This window comes from Lathamus discolor, chromosome 8 (genome assembly GCF_037157495.1).
Source record: "Lathamus discolor isolate bLatDis1 chromosome 8, bLatDis1.hap1, whole genome shotgun sequence".
Taxonomy (NCBI): domain Eukaryota; kingdom Metazoa; phylum Chordata; class Aves; order Psittaciformes; family Psittacidae; genus Lathamus; species Lathamus discolor.
Genome location: NC_088891.1, coordinates 41157 through 55682, shown reverse-complemented (window position 1 = coordinate 55682; position 14526 = coordinate 41157). Strand labels below are relative to the sequence as shown.

The 14526-nt window shown below is 50.8% G+C and overlaps 5 long non-coding RNA genes across 5 annotated transcripts; 3 read left to right on the top strand and 2 right to left on the bottom strand.

The window, feature by feature from the left end:
* Positions 1-7505: 7505 nt before the first annotated feature.
* Positions 7506-8462, bottom strand: LOC136018840 (uncharacterized). The gene is made up of 3 exons (XR_010614610.1): positions 7911-8462; positions 7642-7811; positions 7506-7555 (listed from the first exon to the last, which is right to left on the bottom strand). It is a non-coding gene; the product is annotated as an uncharacterized LOC136018840 (long non-coding RNA).
* A 43-nt stretch (positions 8463-8505) lies between these two features.
* On the bottom strand, positions 8506-9660 carry LOC136018839 (uncharacterized). Its single transcript, XR_010614609.1, has 3 exons — positions 8855-9660; positions 8729-8782; positions 8506-8600 (listed from the first exon to the last, which is right to left on the bottom strand). It is a non-coding gene; the product is annotated as an uncharacterized LOC136018839 (long non-coding RNA).
* Positions 9661-11044: 1384 nt separating this feature from the next.
* On the top strand, positions 11045-11437 carry LOC136018838 (uncharacterized). The gene is made up of 3 exons (XR_010614608.1): positions 11045-11103; positions 11188-11241; positions 11371-11437. It is a non-coding gene; the product is annotated as an uncharacterized LOC136018838 (long non-coding RNA).
* Positions 11438-11513: 76 nt separating this feature from the next.
* LOC136018836 (uncharacterized) lies at positions 11514-12655 on the top strand. Its single transcript, XR_010614606.1, has 3 exons — positions 11514-12303; positions 12376-12429; positions 12558-12655. It is a non-coding gene; the product is annotated as an uncharacterized LOC136018836 (long non-coding RNA).
* Positions 12656-12695: 40 nt separating this feature from the next.
* On the top strand, positions 12696-13652 carry LOC136018837 (uncharacterized). Its single transcript, XR_010614607.1, has 3 exons — positions 12696-13247; positions 13347-13516; positions 13603-13652. It is a non-coding gene; the product is annotated as an uncharacterized LOC136018837 (long non-coding RNA).
* The last annotated feature ends 874 nt before the right edge of the window (positions 13653-14526 follow it).

Here is a 14526-nt window from a genome sequence, read left to right as displayed (position 1 = left end):
AACTTTGCGTTTCAATTGAGAAATTGGTTCTGTAATGTAGAACTTATCGTTTCTGTGGAAAACCTAGCGTTTCGCTGGAGAACTTAATGTTTTGCTGGAGAACATAGTGTTTTGCTGGAGAAATTAGCGTTTTGCTGGATAACAGAGCGTTTTGCTGGAGAACTTAGCGTTTTGCCCAATTTAACCCAGTTCAGCCCACTTTACAGCCCAGCCCACTGCAGCTCAGCGCAGACAAGCTGAGCCCAATTAGGCCCACTTTAGCACAATTCAGCCCGGTTTAGCACAGCCCAGCCCAGCCAAGACATGATCAGCCACTTCAAGCCACTTTACCTCAGTTCAGCCCAGTTCAGCCCAGCCCAGCAAAATTTACTCCAATTCGGCCCAGTCCAGTCACTTTCAGACAAGCTCAGATCTGTCTAACCCAGTGAAGGCCCCTTCGGCCCAGTTCAGCCACTCCAGCACAGTTCAGCCCAGTTTGGCCCACTTCAGGAGAGTTTAGACCACTTTGGCCCACTTCAGACCAGCCCAGCCCAGTTTAGCCCACTTCAACACAGTTTAGCCTTGTCCAGCCCAGCAGAGCCCAGCCCACCCTCGTTTGCTACAGGCAGAACGGCTCGTTTGCTACACAGCATGGCTTGGCACTACTTTGGCCCAATTCAGACCAGTCCAGCCCACTTTAGCTCAGTCCACTGCAATTAAGCCCACCCAAGGACAGTTTAGCCCAGTCCAGCACATTTTGGCCCACTTCAGACCTCTCCAGACCACTTTAGCCCAGCACAGCCCAGTTTAGCCCAGTGCACACCAGTCCAGCCCAGCTTATCTCACTTCAGACACTTTACCCCACTTCAGTCCAGGCCCCATTAGCCCTGTCCAGCCCTTTCCAGCTCCCCCCAGCCCGTTCAGCCCACTTCAGCCCAGCGCAGCCAGCTTTAGCAAAGTCCGTTCCACTTCAGCCCAGCCCAGCCCACTTTAGCCCACTTCAGACCAGTTTTGCCCTGGCCAGACCAAGTTAGCTCAGCCCAGCCCAGTTCAGACCTGTCCCAACCAATTTAGCACAGTTCAGCAGGGTTTAGCCCAATTCAGACCATCCAGCACGCCTTAGCCCTCTTGAGCCCACTTCAGCCACACTTCAGACCAGCCCAGCACACTTTAGACCAGTTCAGCCTAGTTTATCCCAATTCACATCTATCCAGAACACTTTGTCACAGTTAAGCCCAATTCAGACCAGTCCAGCCCACTTTAGCCCAACGCAGCCCAGCCCACTACAGTTTAACCCACTTTAGCCCTTCCCAGACCAACGTAGCGTACTTTAGGCCAGCTCAGTCCAGCCCAGTTTAGCCCAGTCCATCTTATCCCTGCCCAGTTTAACCCAGTTCAGCCCACTTTACAGCCCAGCCCACTGCAGCTCAGCGCAGACAAGCTGAGCCCAATTAGGCCCACTTTAGCACAATTCAGCCCGGTTTAGCACAGCCCAGCCCAGCCAAGACATGATCAGCCTCTTCAAGCCACATTACCTCAGTTCAGCCCAGTTCAGCCCAGCCCAGCAAAATTTACTCCAATTCGGCCCAGTCCAGTCACTTTCAGACAAGCTCAGATCTGTCTAACCCAGTGAAGCCCCCTTCGGCCCAGTTCAGCCACTCCAGCACAGTTCAGCCCAGTTTGGCCCACTTCAGGAGAGTTTAGACCACTTTGGCCCACTTCAGACCAGCCCAGCCCAGTTTAGCCCACTTCAACACAGTTTAGCCTTGTCCAGCCCAGCAGAGCCCAGCCCACCCTCGTTTGCTACAGGCAGAACGGCTCGTTTGCTACACAGCATGGCTTGGCACTACTTTGGCCCAATTCATACCTAGAGGGCAACACCTGCAATACCAAACACAAATACTGAACCCCTTTACCAGGTTCTTCTCAATTCTAAGCTCACACACACACACACACACACACACACAAACCCCTTAACTCCTCACAGCCCTCCTCCGTTGGCACCTTCACCTCTCCCGAGTTACCTGCGGCACCTGAAACACAAAGGGAAACAGACAAACGCTGAGAGAGGGTTCCAAGATGCACCCTGCCCTCAGCAAGTCCCATCTCCCTCTCCCGTCACTCTGCTGCTCGTCCGCTGGCCTTTGCACGTCTTCCGTTCTCTTCTTTGAGCCCGTGCACCCCCTGCAGAACACAACATTAAGAGCTGGTTTTAATTTCACAAAATATATACTATCACACCCACTCCCAAGCAGACTCTCTGCCCCCGACTCATTCATTACAAGCTTATTCCCAGAGCTCTTCTGTCCATTCGCACAGATCATCAAGAGTAGACAGCTACACTGTGATTATAAAAACCCACCACCTACGCTCCAGAGCTCAAGAACTCCAGGTCAGAGAAAACCAGAGACAAACAGAACTGCCAACTACTTTATTAACATGGGAAACTACAGAGATACTCAAGGATACTTCTCATGCCTGCCTATCTTCCCAACCCCAAGGACCCTGCCAAGACCACCAGCAAACCAGCTCCGAGAATCATCACGGCCGTGCGAGGTGGCAGGCTCAACCTTAGCGGGCGTCCCCGCGCAGGCAACGGTCGCCTGGGTGGGATGAGCTTCTGCCTCCCTCACACGGCATGAGGCTCGGGCTTCCATACTCACAAACGGGCACGCTCATTGCGACGCAGGGGGCCAGCCCACATCGCAAGAAGTGGCCAACAATATCTGGGAAGGTCTGCAAGGCTCAGGACTTTTCCAGGCAGTTCTAAAGCACAACTTCCTGGGTAGGAAACAAAGCTGGACTCGTCTTGAAACAGCCAAAGCACCACTCTCTGCGAGGAGCCAAAGGCGACAAACAGCACTTGCCCACCCTTGTGTGTTTCACCACGGACCATTACCTATTGTCCCGGACGCAACACCCCAGACTTAAGCCCCACAAATGGCACCTTTTCATCCTGGCATTTAAATCTGAGGCACCACCTGCGCTATAGCTGACCATTTACCTCCCAGTCACCTCCGACTGTGTCCTCAGACATTCTGGCTCAAATACTACATTGGAATGCTACATCTCAAACTCTTTCCTGCCATTCTGACGTTGTCCCCCACGCCCTCGCCTTCTACAGGAGGCCCTCTACTTAGCGTGCGTAGTGCCGTGCGTCTCGAGGCGGCCTCACTGCTCAGAACTCCCACAGCAGACGCCAGCCATCTTGCTGCCGTTACCAAGTTCCTCTTCATCATCTGCCAGAAACAAACAAAGAAAGGGGAACACGTTGTGCTGGCCATCATCTCCAGCATCCCAGCCATCCAGCCCGGCCTCTTCCTTACCAACCGTCTGCCTCCTCCCAAGCTCCTCAACACTGTGCTCACCTGTGCCAAAGCCATTCCAGACTCTGACGCCGGGCCTCTCCTCCCCTGCGTGCCCTAGGAGTGCAACAGAAGCCAGTGACCATGGTTCTTGCCAAAGTGACCCACTCCACAATCCTTCCGCTTACCTCCCTGACTCACCTCAAGCACTCATCCGACTCCCAACCTAGAGGGCAACACCTGCAATACCAAACACAAATACTGAACCCCTTTACCACGTTCTTCTCAACTCTAAGCTCACACACACACACACACACACACAAACCCCTGAACTCCTCACAGCCCTCCTCCGTTGGCACCTTCACCTCTCCCGAGTTACCTGCGGCACCTGAAACACAAAGGGAAACAGACAAACGCTGAGAGAGGGTTCCAAGATGCACCCTGCCCTCAGCAAGTCCCATCTCCCTCTCCCGTCACTCTGCTGCTCGTCCGCTGGCCTTTGCACGTCTTCCGTTCTCTTCTTTGAGCCCGTGCACCCCCTGCAGAACACAACATTAAGAGCTGGTTTTAATTTCACAAAAACTACAAGGCACTCCATCAGGTGCTGCTTCACTCTGCTAAGCATAGCTCACCTAGTCCAAGTCAGCTCTGGGGCACAGACCTCGCTGCGCTCCTCGCTCCGCACCTCCAAATTCAAAACGCACAGCAAGCCAGAAGACAGCCAGGAGAGTAAGCTGGAACTTCCTTCTGACACCACAATTTTACCCACCTGGTACCATCGCTCCACTCAACCCTCCTCCATCAGCCTCTCACACGCGGCTATCCATCTCGCCATCTGCAAGAACAACCTGGCATTAGTCACCGCAACGCCAAGCAAACCTTAGTCTGCCTCTAAGTCTCAGGCCAGACTCACACCGGCGCTCAGGTTGACATGCATACACAGACTGACATTCACACACTCTCAACACAGACCCTCACACCCTCTGGCTCACACACTAACTCCACATAATACTACCACTCCCACTCCCAAGCAGACTCTCTCGCCCTCACTCATTCATTACAAGCTTATTCCCAGAGCTCTTCTGTCCATTCACACAGATCATCAAGAGTAGACAGCTACACTGTGATTATAAAAACCCACCACCTACGCTCCAGAGCTCAAGAACTCCAGGTCAGAGAAAACCAGAGACAAACAGAACTGCCAACTACTTTATTAACATGGGAAACTACAGAGATACTCAAGGATACTTCTCATGCCTGCCTATCTTCCCAACCCCAAGGACCCTGCCAAGACCACCAGCAAACCAGCTCCGAGAATCATCACGGCCGTGCGAGGTGGCAGGCTCAACCTTAGCGGGCGTCCCCGCGCAGGCAACGGTCGCCTGGGTGGGATGAGCTTCTGCCTCCCTCACACGGCATGAGGCTCGGGCTTCCATACTCACAAACGGGCACGCTCATTGCGACGCAGGGGGCCAGCCCACATCGCAAGAAGTGGCCAACAATATCTGGGAAGGTCTGCAAGGCTCAGGACTTTTCCAGGCAGTTCTAAAGCACAACTTCCTGGGTAGGAAACAAAGCTGGACTCGTCTTGAAACAGCCAAAGCACCACTCTCTGCGAGGAGCCAAAGGCGACAAACAGCACTTGCCCACCCTTGTGTGTTTCACCACGGACCATTACCTACTGTCCCGGACGCAACACCCCAGACTTAAGCCCCACAAATGGCACCTTTTCATCCTGGCATTTAAATCTGAGGCACCACCTGCGCTATAGCTGACCATTTACCTCCCAGTCACCTCCGACTGTGTCCTCAGACATTCTGGCTCAAATACTACATTGGAATGCTACATCTCAAACCCTTTCCTGCCATTCTGACGTTGTCCCCCACGCCCTCGCCTTCTACAGGAGGCCCTCTACTTAGCGTGCGTAGTGCCGTGCGTCTCGAGGCGGCCTCACTGCTCAGAACTCCCACAGCAGACGCCAGCCATCTTGCTGCCGTTACCAAGTTCCTCTTCATCATCTGCCAGAAACAAACAAAGAAAGGGGAACACGTTGTGCTGGCCATCATCTCCAGCATCCCAGCCATCCAGCCCGGCCTCTTCCTTACCAACCGTCTGCCTCCTCCCAAGCTCCTCAACACTGTGCTCACCTGTGCCAAAGCCATTCCAGACTCTGACGCCGGGCCTCTCCTCCCCTGCGTGCCCTAGGAGTGCAACAGAAGCCAGTGACCATGGTTCTTGCCAAAGTGACCCACTCCACAATCCTTCCGCTTACCTCCCTGACTCACCTCAAGCACTCATCCGACTCCCAACCTAGAGGGCAACACCTGCAATACCAAACACAAATACTGAACCCCTTTACCACGTTCTTCTCAACTCTAAGCTCACACACACACACACACACACACAAACCCCTGAACTCCTCACAGCCCTCCTCCGTTGGCACCTTCACCTCTCCCGAGTTACCTGCGGCACCTGAAACACAAAGGGAAACAGACAAACGCTGAGAGAGGGTTCCAAGATGCACCCTGCCCTCAGCAAGTCCCATCTCCCTCTCCCGTCACTCTGCTGCTCGTCCGCTGGCCTTTGCACGTCTTCCGTTCTCTTCTTTGAGCCCGTGCACCCCCTGCAGAACACAACATTAAGAGCTGGTTTTAATTTCACAAAAACTACAAGGCACTCCATCAGGTGCTGCTTCACTCTGCTAAGCATAGCTCACCTAGTCCAAGTCAGCTCTGGGGCACAGACCTCGCTGCGCTCCTCGCTCCGCACCTCCAAATTCAAAACGCACAGCAAGCCAGAAGACAGCCAGGAGAGTAAGCTGGAACTTCCTTCTGACACCACAATTTTACCCACCTGGTACCATCGCTCCACTCAACCCTCCTCCATCAGCCTCTCACACGCGGCTATCCATCTCGCCATCTGCAAGAACAACCTGGCATTAGTCACCGCAACGCCAAGCAAACCTTAGTCTGCCTCTAAGTCTCAGGCCAGACTCACACCGGCGCTCAGGTTGACATGCATACACAGACTGACATTCACACACTCTCAACACAGACCCTCACACCCTCTGGCTCACACACTAACTCCACATAATACTACCACTCCCACTCCCAAGCAGACTCTCTCGCCCTCACTCATTCATTACAAGCTTATTCCCAGAGCTCTTCTGTCCATTCACACAGATCATCAAGAGTAGACAGCTACACTGTGATTATAAAAACCCACCACCTACGCTCCAGAGCTCAAGAACTCCAGGTCAGAGAAAACCAGAGACAAACAGAACTGCCAACTACTTTATTAACATGGGAAACTACAGAGATACTCAAGGATACTTCTCATGCCTGCCTATCTTCCCAACCCCAAGGACCCTGCCAAGACCACCAGCAAACCAGCTCCGAGAATCATCACGGCCGTGCGAGGTGGCAGGCTCAACCTTAGCGGGCGTCCCCGCGCAGGCAACGGTCGCCTGGGTGGGATGAGCTTCTGCCTCCCTCACACGGCATGAGGCTCGGGCTTCCATACTCACAAACGGGCACGCTCATTGCGACGCAGGGGGCCAGCCCACATCGCAAGAAGTGGCCAACAATATCTGGGAAGGTCTGCAAGGCTCAGGACTTTTCCAGGCAGTTCTAAAGCACAACTTCCTGGGTAGGAAACAAAGCTGGACTCGTCTTGAAACAGCCAAAGCACCACTCTCTGCGAGGAGCCAAAGGCGACAAACAGCACTTGCCCACCCTTGTGTGTTTCACCACGGACCATTACCTACTGTCCCGGACGCAACACCCCAGACTTAAGCCCCACAAATGGCACCTTTTCATCCTGGCATTTAAATCTGAGGCACCACCTGCGTTATAGCTGACCATTTACCTCCCAGCCACCTCCGACTGTGTCCTCAGACATTCTGGCTCAAATACTACATTGGAATGCTACATCTCAAACCCCTTCCTGCCATTCTGACGTTGTCCCCCACGCCCTCGCCTTCTACAGGAGGCCCTCTACTTAGCGTGCGTAGTGCCGTGCGTCTCGAGGCGGCCTCACTGCTCAGAACTCCCACAGCAGACGCCAGCCATCTTGCTGCCGTTACCAAGTTCCTCTTCATCATCTGCCAGAAACAAACAAAGAAAGGGGAACACGTTGTGCTGGCCATCATCTCCAGCATCCCAGCTATCTGTGCCAGCCTTTTCTGTAACTCTACTTCGCCTTTACATTATGCTCACCTACTCCCAATCTATTGCAGAATACAATGCTGGGCTTCTCCTGCACTCTAGGACCTAGGAGTACAATAGAAAGAAATTACCATGGTGCTTGTAAAAAGTGACCAACCCCCACAACCCTTATTGTTACCTCTCCGACTCACCTCAAATACTCATCTGACTGCAGAAGTAGAACGCAAGACCTGCAATAACCAACACTACTACTGAACCCTTTGCCATGTTATTCTCAGCTCTTACTCACCACTCACGCAGACAACCTTCTGACAACCCTCCTCAGCTGGCAGCTTCACCTCTCTTGATTTAAGTGTGGCACCTAAAAAAGAAATGGAAACAGGCACTCATGGAGAGAAAAACAGAAGCTTTGGCCGACCCTGAAATAAGTTGCTACTGGGGTGTTCCAAGCATGGCTCACCTTGACTGAGTCATCTGAATGTTATTTTTCAGCTCGAGTGTGAGGATGAGTTTGAGCCAGGGAGTCTTAGCCAGGTAGTCAGAACCAGGAATTCTGTGTTAGAATCAACTTGAGATTTGTGTGGATGCATGAGCCAGTCAGTGTCAGACTAAGCCTAAGTGAGTGTGAGGAGAAGTCAGCGCCAGAGAACGTCTGTGCAGCTTAAACATGAACATGAGTCTGAGCCAGTCTGTGTGAGAAGGAGCCTGCACTGTCTGCCAGTCTTGAATATGAGTCTAAGCCAATGAAAGCCAGAAAATTAAAGCTGGGGAGCAGGCAATGAACCAGAACCAGACGAAACAAGACCCAGCTGTGGATCGTCAGGGTGCTTTTATCCCAGCTGGGAGTTTGCCCCACCCCTGACCCAGGGCACTGGGGGAAGGGCTGTGGGTGACACCCTCCCTCCCTAACACAGTCAAGCTGTAGCTGCCCTACCCATGTAAGCTCATGCTACAGAGTAACCCCCTGCCTTTCCCTCAGCCCCATGCTACATTTCAAACCCCGGACCTTGTCCCCCACCCTCCAGCCCCAAGCAGCAGTCCCTCTACTTAGCTTCCATAGTGCCATGGGTTTCAAGCTGGCCTTGATGCTCAGAACACCCACATCAGAGTCCTGTGATCTTGCCACAGCTGCCAAGTTTCTCTTTATCACCTGCAGCAAACAAACGAGCAAACAGGAACACACTGTGCTGGCCACCATCATCACCAGCACCCCACCCACCAGTGCTGGCCTGCTCTGTAACAGCCCTCTTTCTCCTTCAAAGCTCATCATGTGCTTGCCTGTTCCAAACCCACAGTGGAGTCCGACATTGAGCCTCTCCTCACCTCCAGGTCCTAGGAGTACAATAGAGACAAATGATCACCCTGCTTGCAAAAAGGGACCGACCCCACTATCCTTCTCCTTACCTGTCTGACTCACTTCAAGCACTCATCCGACTCCAAAGGTAGAGGGCAGCCCTGCAACACCGAGCACAAATACTGAACCCCTTTGCCATGCTCTCCTCAACAATTAAGCACCCCCAACACACACAACCCCCGATCTTCTCACAGCCCTCCTGAGTTTGCAGCTTCACCTCCCTCGAGTTATCTGCAGCACCTAGAAAAGTAAAGGGAACATGCACACACTGACAGAGATACAGAAGCTGCACCCTTCCCTCAGGAAGTCCCATCTCTCTCTCCTGTCACTTTACTACTCATCCACTAGCCCTCAGAGCTTTTCCATCCCTTTATTCTAACGTGTACACCCCCTGGAATACACCACCAACAAAAAGTAATTGCAGCTTTATGAAAATGACAAGACCCTAAAATAAATTGCTGCTTGGGTGGTCTAAGCTTTGCTCACCTTGGCTAAATCACCTGAATGTCTTTGTTTAGTTAGAATGTGAGAGCTAGTCTGAACCAGGAAGCCTATGTTAGTCTCGATGTGAGACTCGTGTGGTTGGGCGAGCCAGTCAATGCCAAATTGAGCCTAAATCTGAACTAGAGTGTCTGTGCTGTTTAAGTATATGAGCCTGAGCCAGTCTGTGTGGAAGAAAACCTCTTTGAGACTAAGCCCTAGAATGTGAGACAGAAAACCCCCACCCAGTCTGAAACCAAGTATAGTTTTGAGCCTAACTTCATAAAAGTGAAGCTATGGAATCTGAGAATTTTGAAGAGAAATCTAAGCCCCAAAAAGAAACCCAAGAAGTTAAAATCAGAGAGCAGCCAAGAAACCAAACCCAAAACAACAAAAACCAGGTGCACCTTGTCAGGCTGTTTTTATCCCAGCAGCTGGTTTGCCCCACCCCTGAGCCTGGGCACTGGGGAGGGGGGGGGTTGTGGGTAGGGCCTGGGGTATATAAGGCACAGCTTCAGGGTAAGGGTCTTCTTTAGGATTTGATGCTGTTTAAGGTAAGGTCTTTGGGGTGTTTTGTGGTTTTAATGATGTGTGTATTGCTTTGTTTTTTGAGTTTTTTGAAATGATTTTTTCTGAGCTATTTTTTTAAGCTATCTTTGGTTTGCATCTTCTTGTATAAATGAATTTCTTTGTGCTGTGGTTTTACTTGAGGTGCTGTTCTTAGTGGTGGTGTTCAGGTAAGCGTTTTTTTTAATTGCTCTCAGACACAGAACTTAAAGAAAAATTTATTTACAGTTTATGTTCTTATTATTTGTCTTTTATTTCTCATAAAATATTTATAACAGTGGTTACTGAGCAAACATTCCATTTATATGTTTAAGAGTTTCTTCAAGAGTGCCTTTGGGTTTGTGCTCTTTCAAAAACTAAGTTGGACACTTGGGTCTAAAGAATACCAAAACATAATATTAATGTTCTTTTGGGATGTAGTGACTGTTAAATAACTGATGACTTTTGGCAGGGAAAGATAAAAGAATGCTTTTCAGCTTGTATATTTCTCATTTTAAAACTGTAAATTACAGAGTGCTTGTTCATTACAGTCTGCATATAATAAATATTTCAGGGAATTTCCTTGTCTTAGTCTGCAGAATGTTGTGTGGCAGTTCTTTTATTTTTTCCTTTTACTCCTGTTACTGCAAATGATAAAAATAAATTGGGTGGGTGCAGTAAACACCCATGTGTCCAGTGTGGGAGATCTGAGCAACAATTTTAGTTTGAGACTTATGACACTATAAAAACTAAGCAGAAAGATTAGTTTTCCACAGAACAGATGGGGGAAACAGCATCAGGATAGCAGAAAGAGATTTGAAATACACCATGGGGATGAGAAAAAATAAGTGGGACTTTTTTTAGCACCATCTTATAGTGGGCAGGGTAGTACAGCTTGACTGTTTTAATGAGTGCATTAGCTTGTGAGCTGTTTTGGTGCTTCCAACTCACTGCTAGAACTGAAAGTGTTAAGCTTGTTCTTGGAACTTAGTCCTTTATGTACTGAGTGCTTGTGTTGGCTGGTTAAAAGCTGGTCAGGCATTCGTGTTCATTACTTACAAACATAAAGCAGAGGACAGCTTTTTTTTCAGTCACATCAGCAGGAGCCTTCTAAGGGTTTCATCCAGCTTCCAGTTCCAGCTATAAAAAGGTAAAGGGTTTCATTTTGAGTGTGATGCCCTCATGTTTAGAAAAACATGGAAAAAAGATTCAGTATTTGTGTTTGGTATTGCAGGTGTTGCCCTCTAGGTTGGGAGTCGGATGAGTGCTTGAGGTGAGTCAGGGAGGTAAGCGGAAGGATTGTGGAGTGGGTCACTTTGGCAAGAACCATGGTCACTGGCTTCTGTTGCACTCCTAGGGCACGCAGGGGAGGAGAGGCCCGGCGTCAGAGTCTGGAATGGCTTTGGCACAGGTGAGCACGGTGTTGAGGAGCTTGGGAGGAGGCAGACGGTTGGTAAGGAAGAGGCCGGGCTGGATGGCTGGGATGCTGGAGATGATGGCCAGCACAACGTGTTCCCCTTTCTTTGTTTGTTTCTGGCAGATGATGAAGAGGAACTTGGTAACGGCAGCAGCATGGCTGGCGTCTGCTGTGGGAGTTCTGAGCAGTGAGGCTGCCTCGAGACGCACAGCACTACGCACGCTAAGTAGAGGGCCTCCTGTAGGAGGCGAGGGCGTGGGGGACAACGTCAGAATGGCAGGAAGTTTCTTTTTGGGGCTTAGATTTCTCTTCAAAATTCTCAGATTCCATAGCTTCACTTTTATGAAGTTAGGCTCAAAACTATACTTGGTTTCAGACTGGGTGGGGGTTTTCTGTCTCACATTCTAGGGCTTAGTCTCAAAGAGGTTTTCTTCCACACAGACTGGCTCAGGCTCATATACATAAACAGCACAGACACTCTAGTTCAGATTTAGGCTCAATTTGGCATTGACTGGCTCGCCCAACCACACGAGTCTCACATCGAGACTAACATAGGCTTCCTGGTTCAGACTAGCTCTCACATTCTAACTAAACAAAGACATTCAGGTGATTTAGCCAAGGTGAGCAAAGCTTAGACCACCCAAGCAGCAATTTATTTTAGGGTCTTGTCATTTTCATAAAGCTGCAATTACTTTTTGTTGGTGGTGTATTCCAGGGGGTGTACACGTTAGAATAAAGGGATGGAAAAGCTCTGAGGGCTAGTGGATGAGTAGTAAAGTGACAGGAGAGAGAGATGGGACTTCCTGAGGGAAGGGTGCAGCTTCTGTATCTCTGTCAGTGTGTGCATGTTCCCTTTACTTTTCTAGGTGCTGCAGATAACTCGAGGGAGGTGAAGCTGCAAACTCAGGAGGGCTGTGAGAAGATCGGGGGTTGTGTGTGTTGGGGGTGCTTAATTGTTGAGGAGAGCATGGCAAAGGGGTTCAGTATTTGTGCTCGGTGTTGCAGGGCTGCCCTCTACCTTTGGAGTCGGATGAGTGCTTGAAGTGAGTCAGACAGGTAAGGAGAAGGATAGTGGGGTCGGTCCCTTTTTGCAAGCAGGGTGATCATTTGTCTCTATTGTACTCCTAGGACCTGGAGGTGAGGAGAGGCTCAATGTCGGACTCCACTGTGGGTTTGGAACAGGCAAGCACATGATGAGCTTTGAAGGAGAAAGAGGGCTGTTACAGAGCAGGCCAGCACTGGTGGGTGGGGTGCTGGTGATGATGGTGGCCAGCACAGTGTGTTCCTGTTTGCTCGTTTGTTTGCTGCAGGTGATAAAGAGAAACTTGGCAGCTGTGGCAAGATCACAGGACTCTGATGTGGGTGTTCTGAGCATCAAGGCCAGCTTGAAACCCATGGCACTATGGAAGCTAAGTAGAGGGACTGCTGCTTGGGGCTGGAGGGTGGGGGACAAGGTCCGGGGTTTGAAATGTAGCATGGGGCTGAGGGAAAGGCAGGGGGTTACTCTGTAGCATGAGCTTACATGGGTAGGGCAGCTACAGCTTGACTGTGTTAGGGAGGGAGGGTGTCACCCACAGCCCTTCCCCCAGTGCCCTGGGTCAGGGGTGGGGCAAACTCCCAGCTGGGATAAAAGCACCCTGACGATCCACAGCTGGGTCTTGTTTCGTCTGGTTCTGGTTCATTGCCTGCTCCCCAGCTTTAATTTTCTGGCTTTCATTGGCTTAGACTCATATTCAAGACTGGCAGACAGTGCAGGCTCCTTCTCACACAGACTGGCTCAGACTCATGTTCATGTTTAAGCTGCACAGACGTTCTCTGGCGCTGACTTCTCCTCACACTCACTTAGGCTTAGTCTGACACTGACTGGCTCATGCATCCACACAAATCTCAAGTTGATTCTAACACAGAATTCCTGGTTCTGACTACCTGGCTAAGACTCCCTGGCTCAAACTCATCCTCACACTCGAGCTGAAAAATAACATTCAGATGACTCAGTCAAGGTGAGCCATGCTTGGAACACCCCAGTAGCAACTTATTTCAGGGTCGGCCAAAGCTTCTGTTTTTCTCTCCATGAGTGCCTGTTTCCATTTCTTTTTTAGGTGCCACACTTAAATCAAGAGAGGTGAAGCTGCCAGCTGAGGAGGGTTGTCAGAAGGTTGTCTGCGTGAGTGGTGAGTAAGAGCTGAGAATAACATGGCAAAGGGTTCAGTAGTAGTGTTGGTTATTGCAGGTCTTGCGTTCTACTTCTGCAGTCAGATGAGTATTTGAGGTGAGTCGGAGAGGTAACAATAAGGGTTGTGGGGGTTGGTCACTTTTTACAAGCACCATGGTAATTTCTTTCTATTGTACTCCTAGGTCCTAGAGTGCAGGAGAAGCCCAGCATTGTATTCTGCAATAGATTGGGAGTAGGTGAGCATAATGTAAAGGCGAAGTAGAGTTACAGAAAAGGCTGGCACAGATAGCTGGGATGCTGGAGATGATGGCCAGCACAACGTGTTCCCCTTTCTTTGTTTGTTTCTGGCAGATGATGAAGAGGAACTTGGTAACGGCAGCAAGATGGCTGGCGTCTGCTGTGGGAGTTCTGAGCAGTGAGGCCGCCTCGAGACGCACGGCACTACGCACGCTAAGTAGAGGGCCTCCTGTAGAAGGCGAGGGCGTGGGGGACAACGTCAGAATGGCAGGAAGGGGTTTGAGATGTAGCATTCCAATGTAGTATTTGAGCCAGAATGTCTGAGGACACAGTCGGAGGTGGCTGGGAGGTAAATGGTCAGCTATAACGCAGGTGGTGCCTCAGATTTAAATGCCAGGATGAAAAGGTGCCATTTGTGGGGCTTAAGTCTGGGGTGTTGCGTCCGGGACAGTAGGTAATGGTCCGTGGTGAAACACACAAGGGTGGGCAAGTGCTGTTTGTCGCCTTTGGCTCCTCGCAGAGAGTGGTGCTTTGGCTGTTTCAAGACGAGTCCAGCTTTGTTTCCTACCCAGGAAGTTGTGCTTTAGAACTGCCTGGAAAAGTCCTGAGCCTTGCAGACCTTCCCAGATATTGTTGGCCACTTCTTGCGATGTGGGCTGGCCCCCTGCGTCGCAATGAGCGTGCCCGTTTGTGAGTATGGAAGCCCGAGCCTCATGCCGTGTGAGGGAGGCAGAAGCTCATCCCACCCAGGCGACCGTTGCCTGCGCGGGGACGCCCGCTAAGGTTGAGCCTGCCACCTCGCACGGCCGTGATGATTCTCGGAGCTGGTTTGCTGGTGGTCTTGGCAGGGTCCTTGGGGTTGGGAAGAT